Source organism: Bacillus rossius, chromosome 3, assembly GCF_032445375.1.
Source record: "Bacillus rossius redtenbacheri isolate Brsri chromosome 3, Brsri_v3, whole genome shotgun sequence".
NCBI classification, from domain to species: domain Eukaryota; kingdom Metazoa; phylum Arthropoda; class Insecta; order Phasmatodea; family Bacillidae; genus Bacillus; species Bacillus rossius.
This window is the reverse complement of record NC_086332.1, coordinates 102,167,152-102,181,206: the sequence shown is the minus strand read 5'-3', so window position 1 is coordinate 102,181,206 and position 14,055 is coordinate 102,167,152. Positions and strand designations below refer to the sequence as shown.

At 38.9% G+C, this 14,055-nt stretch overlaps 1 protein-coding gene across 1 annotated transcript in view; it reads right to left on the bottom strand.

Annotated features, from left to right (window-relative positions):
• Positions 1 to 14,055, bottom strand: part of LOC134531353 (agrin-like) — a 946,059-nt gene that overhangs the window by 266,505 nt on the left and 665,499 nt on the right. The gene's annotated exons all lie outside the window — the stretch shown is intronic.

Below are 14,055 nucleotides of genomic sequence, written 5' to 3'. Positions count from 1 at the left end.
CAGTCGGCATGCTGTTAAATATTCGAATGTAAATAAATAATAGGATGTTATTTGACTTCTTTTAGTTTATGTGTGCTGGGTGTAGTCGAGTAGGCTGATATAAGTAAGTGAGGAGCTTAATGTAGAATGGTCATGTGTTGACGAATATGTTGGTGACCTACTGTATGTGCATAAATCGAATGCTAGTGGTCTGATAATATTTAGGGTTATTTACGAAGATTTTTATCGATGTGTGCTATGACAAGCTTAAAATGTCTAGTAATCTTGTAGAGTAGGTCTCTTGTTTCGGAGACTTTTGTCATAAGGCTTAACAAGGATCGACTTTGAAGGCTTTGAAAATGTATGGTACTGGACATGTCTTGGCTGTAGCTATATCAACACTGAATGTCCTCTGAACTGTAGATGAGAGGTACAAAAAAATTGACTTTGGACCTAGCCTGGTATCGTATAAATTATTTTAGTCATGCGTTGTAGTCATTTGGAGTCATTTGGATGTTATGTGTAGCTCTACATAATAATATTTAAATTTGGGTACCTACTTTAAATTTTGTTTGGGTTGTGAAAGTTCCATTGATTACAGACTCTTGCTCCTCTATTAAGTCTTAATTAACCGTGTATGTAGGAATGTGTGATTAGTTGATTGCATATATAATTTAAATTCTCATTTCTTGAAATTCCTAATTTTTTTAAGTAATAACAATGGATGATGTATTGACTTGCGTATTATACAAGCGGACACTGTTATTTAAGCGAGTCTTAGACAGCAGGTTCCTCAGTCCACCTCTTGTAGTGGTACAGTGCAGATCTGATGAATTTGCTTGTCTGCATATAAGTCCGATACATGAATATTGATGTGTTCCGAACTCAATGGTAACAACGTCGAAATCGGTACAAATCCCAATGGTGACGGGGTCACCGACTGCAGAGATCTTGACGGAGGGTCTCGCGTCTTCACCGGGGTCCCTGACGACGGAGGCGATGATGACGAAGCAGATCCCTATGACAACGATGAGGGCAGCTCCAGAGATTCCGATGGTAACGAGCCTACCATCTCTAGAGATCTCAATGATGGCTGTATCTACTGTCTCTTCACTCCAAGAGACTTCAATGTGTGCATTAACGAACGAAGAGGAGACTACAATACCTGTAACTACTCCGCATTTGGTAAATAAAACATTTTGTGAGCAATTCCCAGCTTCTGCATCAGTTGTGTATACATCAGATTCTTTGGCATCCAGTACATATGATCTGTCAATGTCGACTGGGAAATCTCCAGCTCATGCAACATACGGGACTTCGTCGCCTACAACAGCAGTGCACATTGAAAGTAAGATACTTTCCGAGCCGTCGGTGACTCAAGGTCTAACGACGAGACATCTGTGTACGTACTGTGACAAAAGTTTTAAATACCGTCAACATGCAAGAAGACATGAAAATCATGTCTGTAGAAGAAACGCTAATCGTGAGACATTTCCGTGTGACCCGTGTGGTGTACATTTCACAAACAAAAGTAATTTGATTAGGCATTGTAAAAGCAAAGTTCATTTGTAAGTTGTACATCGGGGAAGCGATGGTAATTGCGATAAGTATCTGTATCAGTGCTGCTACTGTGGTAAACGATTTGAACGACTACGAAATACACGCATCCATGAAAAGCATGGCTGCAGAAGAAATCTTGACCGTGTAAAATTTCTGTGTGAGAAGTGCGGTATACAGGTTACACGAAAATTTTACTTGAAAAAACATTATAAATTTTGTAAAGGAAGGTCTCCAGCATAATTTCTGGCCCTCTAAGGTGATACACTCCTGAACTGATGTATCGTGATCTGTATGAATTATTTGTATTTTGTCACTCTTAATACGAACTATAATAATTTATTTTAATAATATTGAATGTCGCATGGACTGAGAAATGTAAAAAATATATACAGTGTCAGATTTTATTGTGTATAAATGTACAATTTTAAATAAATTATAGAATTAAAGAATTTTTTATTTATTTTTCCCTAACCTACATCGTTTATCTTAATGTAATAAACTACATGTGACACGTAATTTAGGTCGGATTTGTAATGTTTGTTTTGTCTTGTTTTTGTGTATTATTTTGTTTTACCAATAATGATGAAGTCTGTTTTTTCTTTTGCTAAAATTATTTTTGTCTGAGTATTTCATCTGCATTCTTAAGATTTTTTTTTATGGGAGATGTTTTGGTAAAGTGCTGGTACAGGTAATACCGCAACATTAGAGCAAATCTGACTAGGAACTAGATTTATTATTTTTGAGAAATAATTTATTACTTCCCGAAATAAAACTAACAGACTTGTGGGAAATTTATGGTCTTAAATCGTAACCTGTCATATATTGGTGTATACTATGGTGGTGATATTAAAAAATTAATGAGTGTTAATCAATTGACCACACTTCGGAGTAAGCTGGTGCACTGGATGGGCTGTATCTGTAGGATTCTGGATACTTGGTAAGCGGTTCTTCGTCCAAGTTACTCACTCCTTCGTAGCTGATTACTAACATGAATTTTTATAACATGGAAAAAAAATTGCATACTGGCTAAGGTCTTGATTAAAAATATTTTGACGCTTATAATTATCAGAGTATTGAGTATGGTATGTGGAGTTCGACTCCTCTCGTATATGTGCTACACATTTATTTTTATAGGTAGCAAGATATACATTCGTAGGCTGATTTTCTGCTCTGGTTCGGTGATATATACTTTGAAGTGGTTCCAGCAAGTACTTTACGTATGCTGGATTATGATTTCACTGGAGTTTTACGTGTACTGAGTTGGAAGGCTAGTGATGTGATGTATGCATGTCTTGAGCAAAACATATGAGTGTCGCAGCATTCTGCAAGCTTGCAATTCCCGCGCGAGGGGTCAATGTTCATTTGCAGGTGATGGTAGGCGTGTCTCGATCGAGAAGTCTCTGCCTCTATCCTTGAGAATTTTTTTTTTTGCAGTTGGCGTGCTTGAATTTATGTACTTTTGACTAGTCGTATGTGAATAAGTTTAAATTCGTATGCATTGGATCATATTTTTCTACATGAGGTAATAAAAATACATAGATGCTACATTGACTGAGATAGGTATCGAACACATGGTTCTTACCCTATGAGTGACTAGCACTTGTTTGACCTATCTCCACTAACCCTCGTTTACTTTGTGATATAGATGGGACATGGTTGTTTTCAGACAGATTATGGTTAAAATGTCTTGGACAAAGTATCCTTTGTGGAAATTACTATGTGTGGTAATTATTTTAGTCGAAGTGGTAATTTAATAAAACACGTAGAATTAGCGTGAAGGTTTTTCTAATGTGTAAACAAATTAATGATAGGATGGATTTGTATGTAGAAATGGTGGTATACTACATCTCTTGAAGAACACTGCATGGTATATATAATGAAAGACTCTTGGGCTCAAGAAACTATACCTACTATAGGTGGAAAGGATGATACGGTTTCCAAGATTAAATGAAAGGAACTTTGATGATTTTTTTTCTATATACTACAATTATTTATTTGAGTTTGGGATGATGGGTTGAAGGATTAAATAATAAAACTGGATTCATAGGCTTTTACAGAAAATGAGAATGGAGCTCACAAGATCATAGATTGTGGTAAATCACTGACAACTGAAATGTGGAGACGCTATGATAAAATGAGTGATATTGATGCAGCTCATGACAATATTGATGACAGCTATGATGGTGATTTACATCTGTGATAGTGACACGGACGCGGAGATTTTAAGACAAATAATATTATTAATATAGAAAAGATGGAAGCCTTAGCACGCCGATCGTGACGAGAAACAAATATTGAAGGATGTTGATGGTATCGGGAAGACTGACACTAATGAAGGTATCAACACTGTGAAAAGTGAGAATACATTCAAGCCTATATTTAGCAGATCCTCCATACTTTGTATAAATGGTGGACTCCTGAAAAGGAAGCATACAGGCGATGAAGACACTTCGACATCAACGATATTGAGTTCTTGCAGTAATCTGGGTGAAGACGTTGTCTTCTATGGTGATTGCTACAGTGACTCTGAGGCTGTTTACAAAGGCATAGACTGTGATGCAGAACCTAAAGCTGACAATATCGAAGAATGTGGTGGTGTCCTGAGACCGAAGCGATGGAAACGTCGTGTTATAATAAATAAATCTGATCAAGCTTGTGATGATCGCTGGCTAGATGATGAAAGTAACCCTGAGGATGGTGTTAAAACGGAAGACACCAGAGATCATAATATTTATAATAAACAAGCAATGAAGATGGTGGCAGAAGAGATTGATTCCACATCATGGAAAGATCCAAAAATATTGGTTGACCGGCTAAGACTGATGGTGGCATCTGTTCGTAGAGGAAACTACTCGCATATCGTGGAAGTATCGTCCATACTGTAAGAACATCGGAACGCTGGCTACATACAATAATCATTTGATTAACTGTCATGTGTGTACTAATGAAAAATAAAATTAATTATTTATATTTTAAAAAAAGTATGATTTATTTCTTGTATCCTGATTTCCAAATAAGCCTGTGTTTCCGCTACTGTATGTGTGATCATTCCGTTTCCTGTGTGTACGTTCCGATTTCCTGTGTGTACATTTCGTTTTCCTGTTTGTACATTTCGTTTTCCTGTTTGTACATTTCGTTTTCCTGTTTGTACATTCCGTTTTCCTGTGTGTACATTTCGTTTTCCTGTTTTTACATTTCGTTTTCCTGTTTGTACATTTCGTTTTCCTGTTTGTACATTTCGTTTTCCTGTTTGTACATTTCGTTTTCCTGTTTGTACATTTCGTTTTCCTGTGTGTACATTTCGTTTTCCTGTGTGTACATTTCGTTTTCCTGTTTGTACATTTCGTTTTCCTGTTTGTACATTTCGTTTTCCTGTTTGTACATTTCGTTTTCCTGTGTGTACTTTTCGTTTTCCTGTTTGTACATTTCGTTTTCCTGTGTGTACTTTTCGTTTTCCTGTGTGTAAATTCTGTTTTCCTGTGTGTACATTACGTTTTCCTGTGTGTACTGTGTGTACATTGTGTGTTGGAGCCGGGTAGCTTCATTGACATATAGTTTCGTAGCCATGCGGTCTTTTAGTCATGCAGTCTCTCAGCCATGTATAACTCGGAACCAGCTAGATCCTTTTAGACTCGTAGCCTTGTAGCCTTGTAGCCGCGTAGTCTCTTAGACTCGTAGCATTGTGACCCAATATCATTGGAGCTGTTGAAAGAAAAGGTAGTTGGAGCATTTGGAGCTGTTGGAGCCATTTGGAGGCTGTTGGAGCATTTGGAGGCTGTTTAAGTATTTAGCAGGTGAGCAGTTGCTGAGATGGAGAGAGAGAGAGATTCAGCGTGAGGAAGAGAGAGAGCTGGTGAGATGGCGAGAGAGACGTCGGGGCGAGAATGGTCTGCTGGGAAGAGAGAGAGACCTGCGAATCTAAACACACATGCATACATGTTAAATAAAATATGGATAGATATATATATATATTTAATTTTATATGTTAACAAAAATATATATGTAAAAATTTTTTTGAACTTTGAGTTTTATTTCTATACTACTAATACCCTTGTTTTTTAAATTGCTAATTTTTTAATATAATTTATGCTTGGAATTTAATTGCTGAGAATAATGTAAAATGATTATTATATTTAATTTTTTTTTCGAAAGAGTATAATTGTTAGATTTTACAGAAAAAAATACAATGAAATAAAGGTGAAATGAAAATAGCCAATTTCATTGGTTTATATATTTTTTATTTACATAATTTCACCAGCAGATGACATTGGAAACAATATTTACATTTGCAATAAGGAATAAAAAAATTAAACATCACTGTAGTAATAAGGATGCTCATAGAGCCACAGTTTCAGTAACTGACTATTGCAATGTGCACAGTGGAAACCATTATAAAATTTATCGCACTTTTCAATTTGGTTTCCGTACATCTTTAACAGTTTGTTGAAGCCAGGACAGTTGCCTTGTTTACGTAGGTCAATTACATTGGCACTACACAAATCACTCACAATATGTTTCTGTTCATTACCACGGACGTAGACAGCGTCGTCTTCCGGCTCGACGAGATCACGTAGCACGGATGTAAGTTTTTCATACTCCACATCACCTTCATTCCACGAGAGTCCGTTCACTTCATAGGTCAGACGTCGGTTCTCGCGTTGAGAGAATCTGTCTAGCTTAGTCCAGTCACACGGCGGTTTAAAGATGTATTCGCTAGTCTTGACTTCGTCACCTCCAATGACGGACGTCACGGACAGTTGCTTCACTACAGGCCCCTTTTGGGACGTAAGACACTGGACGTTGACAAGAAAGAGTGTCATATTGTCATTACTCACAGTTACGCATACGACGAGGCTGGAGTGACGTGACTAAGATGCTGGCTCTGCGAGGATGGCGCTGCGAGGCCGGAGAGCTGACACTACAAGGCTGTGAGGCTGGCCTTGACGGAGACCGGGACGTCTGGATGCTCGCAGCTGTGACCCCTGGCACTCAGGAGCTAGGCTGCTGCTGCCGCTGCCACGCATCTCGTCGCTTCTTGCACCATGATTTCATGTGCGGCGTGTCGGACACGGACGACATATCCTTGTCGCACTCGGTGCATGGTAGACAGTCTTTGATGTCTGGGTCTAGCTGCAGGTACACCGGCAGGAACTTGTAGACGTATCTTATCTCGTACGGGGCGTAGACCAGGAGAAACTCCTTTGGTAGATAAGGTAACTCCGTCTCCTTATCCAGTGCCGCAAGCGTGCGCACTTTACCATATGCTAAGATGGCCGTCAAGATCTTTGCTCCGCTCCCACAACACGTAAACATCGTCTTTCCTTCAGGCTGGGAGCCACGGCAAACACTGAAGGCTCCCGGGTCCTGCGGTCGGTATTTATAGGCTAAAAGGTAGAATAGGGGTGAGGAGGAGGGTAGGGGTGCGAATGACGTTAAGGTGAGGGAGGGAGGGGAAAACACTAGAGTAGTGGTGGGGGAGGGTGGCTATTACGATGAAAAATAAAAAAAAATAAAAAGGGGGAGGGGTGGATCGTCATGTGCGAGAGAAATAATTTTTTAGGGGGGTGGAGGGTGGAGGGGGGGGGTGTAAGTTCGTTTATGCATTGGTACCAGTGGTGGGGGTCAGTCTGCTGGCACCCACCATTGAGGAAGGATCGGTCGCCATTTTTAAATTTTTTGCACCCGTCGGGTTTGAACCGAGGACTCCAAACTTCGTGTCGTTAATGTATATTTTTTATAAATATTTTATTAAAATTTTATTATTTAATTTTTTTTTATTTTTTAAAAAAAATTTCATTTAAATCGGATAATAAATAAAAAAGTTAAAGATGGCGGCCGTAACCAAAATTGCAACGGTGACGTCATCATCCAATATGGCGGAAAACACATCGCCGGAATTTTCGAGAACACACTGACGTCATCCAAAATGGCGGATCCAAAATGGCGGATCCAAAATGGCCGCCGGGGTCAAGGTCAAGGTCAAAGGTCAAGGTCACAACCATCCAAGATGGCCGCTGTGACGTCACAATCCAAGATGGCGGAGCCGGCTCTCGGCTCCACACCCAGAACCCAGATCTCGGACATACATTTACATACTACTAATAATGCTCGAAGACATAGGAGGAGGAACTAATGTGCCTTTAATCAACCTTGGAAGAGGTTTAGCTGTGAGAAATAGTGCAAGTGATAAGTTAGAAATGATAAGTTGACAAGACACTTGAGTACACGCAATGACTGTGCTGGGCAGCAGAGAGTGAAGATATCACCTAAAAAGCAATGCATTAATGTGTTTATTACTACAGATAACATTAGTGTTATAGGGGCAACATCACCATCTGGCTCAGCCCTTGCAGGTACTGTAATATGTCGTTCTCATTTGTATATGATGCACGAAGACACGAAAAAATAAATGTGCGAATAATACTTCTCGTATCAAGATTTGCTGTGATAAGTGTAATCTATGTTTTAATTGTATTAACAGTTGGAGACGACATGTAAAAGTCCGTTTGCTTACTGCGGATATTTTGGCTCTCCTCAGTTAAGGTTGGAGACTCGCGCGTGCACAGATTTTTGTAGTAAGACAGATGAGCAGTATCCGATTGTATTGACCTCTGGACATGAATCTGCATTACGGATGAATAATTATAATGGCTTCTACTATTGTACTTCCGCGGAGTGTTGAAAAATTACTACTTTTTAAATATTTTAGTGAGTCAAAATAAAGCTGCACCCTTCTTGGTGAGATCGACATAAATATAATTAATCAGCTACTGTGGGATAGCGACACATGGATAATTAATATACAGGATGTCCATGAAATAACGATGCAGTTTCAATGTTATATTATAATAGCTTAATTTAGACTATTTACAACAAATCATACATACAATTGAAGTAAACTAACGTAGTTTTTCCTACAAATGTTAAATATGCGCCCATTTAGTTATACGGCACACATCCAACATACTGTCTAATTCTTTTCACACTTTCGTTAACATCTACAGAGTAATAGAATCATAGCCTCCTCAATTCTGTGTTTCAACTCTGAAAAATCATTAAGTAGCGGCGGAACGTAGATACAATCTTTTATAAAGCCCCAAAGGTAAACATTGCATGGCGTTATGTCAGGTAAACGTGGAGGCAAGCGAAAAAAGAGCTCAGTCGTCTCGAATCATCTGTACCATCGGAAGATGTTTTTGCCATACAAGGGATTACAATTAATCTAAAGAAAACGCACATCTAACTGAAATTACAGATTCACTCTTAGCTAATTGCAGAACTAAAAACGTTTTAAGCTCAGGAGTCGCCATTTTGCGTAGGTGGCGCTGCATGCTGGAAAACAAAAAATCAGTACTCGCACATGCGCTTATCTAAAACTGTTTGAGTTACTCTTTAATTGTGACCTTCAACGAACATTCTACAACGCTTACAGTCGATAGTATTAAAATTTATAACTTGGACATTCTTTTATGGACATTATGTATAACTTATGGTTGTACTGTCTATAAGGAAAACCGGAGCCATTCGAGGACCAAGTGGATGAGCATGATTTTAAGACAATGAATACTGTCATTTACAATTACGACGATGTGAATCAGTATGTAAAACGCAGTATCGAGTTACTCTGTCTGGAACATTAGACTGCATGAGAAAAGGATCGGGTTGTATGCTGATTTCCGTAAACAGAATGCATCTGAAAATTATCTTTTTGGTCTCACTACCTAAGTAACTGCATTTTGGCCTGCTTGATTGGGCATGTATAGGTATATTTAATAAACATTTATAAATATTGTTTGTAAAATGCTTGTTTAATTTATTGTAAATTCGCGTGTAATGATAACAGGGCTTTTGCTTTTTAATTGTTATGTATCAGTTATAATAAAGAAAGTTCATATATAATAATAAAATGTAACTTATTTTTCAAAGTCTATGAATTGAACCAAGGTTTAGAATAGCTTGAGTCAATTAATACTTTAGAGGGATTTAATTTGGAATTTGCTTTTGTTAAGTGGTTATTTTTCAAGATGGTGGTCAATGGGAATGAAAATATGTAGGGTGATATGATTGCAGATGATCTGTTGATTGACACTAGTGTGCTCTAATAGGTAACAAATCAAGGCTTATTTTAGTACCACACTAGCAGACGAGAAGGAAATACAAGATGGTGGCCAATATGGCTGCCATGATGTCACACCGGTTGGAGTAATACAAATCTTGGTATAGGAATTGAGATCAGTCTGCTTGTGGGCGTCCTTGAGGAAGTTATGTTGTTTTTTTTATTAAAAGGTTTATTCATGGGGAATATAACCAAAGACTCTAAATACTGTGATGTAAGTTTTTATTAAAATTTTATTCTGAATCTTTTATAAGATTGCCGTGTATTTGAAAAACACAAAATTCTGAGTGATGTGTTCATTATTCCATTTTTTATTATTGAACCAAGTACTATAACTAATAACTCAGTTTATATTTATGTAATGTACAACAAGTGTGTTTATGAAAGTACACGACCGAGTTTGGAATTAGTGGCCTCGCAAACCTGTGGGTGATCGATTCAATAACATCTGAAAATGTATAAAGGTTAATCTTGGAATTAGGATTCCATCTTTAAAAGCTGGGAACTATAGTTTCACAAAACCACAGAGCGCAGGTTCTGAAGACCACCCACGACAGCGTAGGCCGGTACTCGACTGGTATATTGTGTACTCACAACTATAGTTTCCCACAGTCGCAGAGCGCAGGTGTGCACCTGTCCGGGCACCAGATGTCTGGTTGAATCCGCGCGTGACACTGTAGCACACGGAACCTCCCAGCGTTCCCAAGCGAAGGTCTCGTTCGAACAACCAGATGGTGTGCCAACCGGAGTTCTGAGAACTATGGTTGTCCTCTGCTACGAGGGGAGAGGGGAGAGAGAGTTTGTAATGCAACTTTGATACACATCGATCCCTCCCCCCAGGGTCTTCACGATCATTATTGGTCTAAAAACTGTCGTGTGCGGACGTACCTCGTAGGCAACTGTCCTACCGTGTGCGTGTTCTTTGTCGTGTGTGCCATCAAAATAAGGTTAGTTGTACTGTGACGTCGTGCCTCTCGCCATTAGTCGACCCTGCCTGCGGAAAGCGCCCATCGGCCGCAACAACCATCTCCTCTCTCAATTCCCCGTGAATAATGCCAAGTGCACATTATCTGACGGACGTACAATATGCTTATAAAACTAATTGCCACAAAAAGCTAGTATTAATCTTTAGGGCAGTTGTGCTACGTAAATTTAGGTAATATGTTAAAGTTTCATTTTACCGCCCTTATTTGGTGGGTTTTGGCGCGAGGTGACGTTGTAACCCCCTTCATGCCACCCCCCTCCTGAGAGTTTCCAGGAGACCGCCATCCGGGGCGGACGTGCCTTTATTCTCTTCTGATAGTAGATAGTATAATCCTGGCAATTATCATTCATCGTCCTGAACCTTTGTTCGCTCAGTTTTTCACATGTCTCCGCGTTATTTTGCGGTGCTGGGCTTATCCGGCTGCCTTAAATTTCACTCCGCCACGTGACCACGCTTCGGGGTACACCTTACCCGGGACTGGCCGACTCCAATCACAGCCCTCACTCCCCTGGCGAGACTGCCGCCAGGGAGATTAATGCTTAATGTAGATACCTTACAAACTCGAGTGTTTCATTACGTGTAGCGCGCTATTTGTCACTGTCAGACTCAAAAGTTTTAGTGCGAGAAGTGTTCTAACTGTTCATGCCAATTCCATGTAACTTTTCGTCAATGCCACGTGCCGATTATAGTTAAGTTTATCCAACCGAGTTATTCTCGTTCAGTAGTTTGCAGACTACCCTGGTCGGGGATCAGTGTACGATGCTGTGTGGGGACTGTGCACCTACCACTCTACAATTCCCGCCAGCCACCAACCCTCAGCCTAGGGTCTAGTGGGACCACGGTGGGGCCTACGACCCCTGCAGCAAGCCTGGTAAGTTGCAGTCTAGCCTGGCGCACTCCCGGAGAATTCACATCAGAGCACCAGTAAACCACTTGGGTGACACCGAGTATCGAACGCGAAGGCGCGGGTAATGGCCATTGCAAAAACCTTACTTAATGTGGGCGTAGAACTATAATTCCCTTTAAATGGTAAAACCAACAGTCACCATTCTTGGACGACCCAAAAACATCGTTTGGCTTTACTTAATGTAAGGTGGGTGGGCCATGTCTTTAAAATAGGTTACGGTAAAACAGAAAAATTTAATTTTCTAAGCTTGTGAATAAAACTTTAAAAATTTACCACGTTTCGTTAAAACCCTAAAAATAGCTTAAATTTAGAACTTCTTTATAACTCTTATAAATACAGTGCAAAGCCTGGCTTGCACATATAATTTAAATTAAATCTGAAAAGCGATCATCGCAATAAAATAGTTGTGCGAAAAATCTAGGTAGGCTTCCAATATATCTCTATGACATCACACTGGTAGGATAAGGTGACGGGGTATTCACCAACAACAGTAATACTCGACGACAAAGTTGGAACGAATGTGCCTAGATACACCTCGGAAGAGGTTTAGCTGCGAGAAATTTTGCAATGATAGGACGATTTTTCACACTGTGAATTGAATCGAGAACTCCTAGGGTCCAAAGCTTGAGTATATTTTAATTAAATGTTTTTATATTTTTTATTAATTTGTTAAAAATGTTTTATTAGGTTGGTTTAGACAAGTTGGAACGAACTTTATGACGTACGTACACGTAATAAATATGTTTTATAAATTTCAAAAGTTTTTTTGGAGAGTTTTAAAGTTATTTTAAAGGTTTTATTATGGGATGGCTTGCAGAGGAAATTCTTAGTCACTTTGGGGATTTTTCAAACTATCAATATTTTTTTAGAATGAAACGGAAAATGTTTTCTTGAAATATTAATCTTCCTCAGACTGAGTTTTATATTTTACCAATGCACTTATTCTACTTTGTTATATCACATGTTGAGTATGTATTTACGAAGGAAATAAAATTTTAAAACATTCTATAATAACAGTTGCTGCTTGCAAAGAGTTCATAGACGATAGATGGTTAAAAACGGATTCCAGAAAATGTATCATTAAAATTAAGTAAAAATCATTCATTCCCTACTTAGAGTACGGAGAAAATAATCTAGGGTTAGAATTTAGAAAATATTCTTCCTTCCATAATGTGAAGCACTGCATGCTGGAGCAAAAAATGATGCTGTATCAGTGCAGAAGCTGGAAATTGCGATTGTTTTCATACCATAATTTTATTGATGTAGGTAGTAAATTGCGTAAAGAAAGAGCTCGCATTCCCGTATCATCAACTAAAAGACGAGATTGCATTAGAAATAAAATATATTTTATTGTATACTCAAGAGAAAACCGAATTTGCCTTTTAAAATGTTAAATTAAGCTTATGATATTTCATACGAACCTATATTATTGTATCAAATAATTCAGCATCGGTAACAAAAAGGAGCAGTATTTTAATACAAACACCACATACTGCTCTTTTTGAGGTCCCACAAACTTCCTCTCTATGAAAGTATAATTATCAATTCTAATCTAACCTTAAACATATTATGTGTAACAAAGAAAATATCACTTGCAAAATCGTACAAACAACTCAAGGACAAAACAAATGCCTTTAATTGAAAACTATTCTATTGCATGATAAAATACCAACATACGTGGATTTTAGTAAACTTAACAGTTATATATTATTCCTCTTTAATTTAAATATATATTTTTAATTTTATATATTATATTAAATCATGTGACTGTATTTTTACTTATTGCAGAACTAAAGAAACATTTATAAAAACGAATACAAGTATAGTAACAGTAAGGCAAATATTTTGTTTAGAGAGATAAATAATTGCATTACTTCATAATGGTAAACGTTATATATTTTTTTAATAAATTTGATTTAATAGTTTAAGTACTGCACGAGAAGGGCCGTAAACTCACAAAAAAGCCTGTTCAAACAAAAGATGGAGCAGAAAAACACTGTTAGCACTGTGACTTCCTTGTCAGAGTAGGAGTTTGGTGCAATGGCAACAATTGTTTTATGGAGCGTGCTGTGCGCCAGATTATCTGGCCACCTTCTTAAAAACTACGACAAAGTGTTTGCATAAGCAACAGACGAAGCAAACAAGGTATTTACACACAGAAAAGGTGGCAGGTTAGCAGGTTAGTTAAGTCACCTATTTAGAAATGCAGAGAGGCTTGGATGCAACACAATGACCTCCCGCCTGTGTCTAATGCAATTCGCCCAGCACCGCTGCCACGAGGGCGGCCAGCATGCAGAGGCCGGGACTCCCCACACTTGTCTCCCGCCTGTGTCTCATGCAACCCACACATCACCGCTGCCACGAGGGCGGCCAGCATGCAGAGACCGGGACTCCCCACACGGGACTCAACGCACTTGTCTCCCGCCTGTGTCTCATGCAACCCGCCCAGCACCGCTGCCACGAGGGCGGCCAGCATGCAGAGGCCGGGACTCCCCACACTTGTCTCCC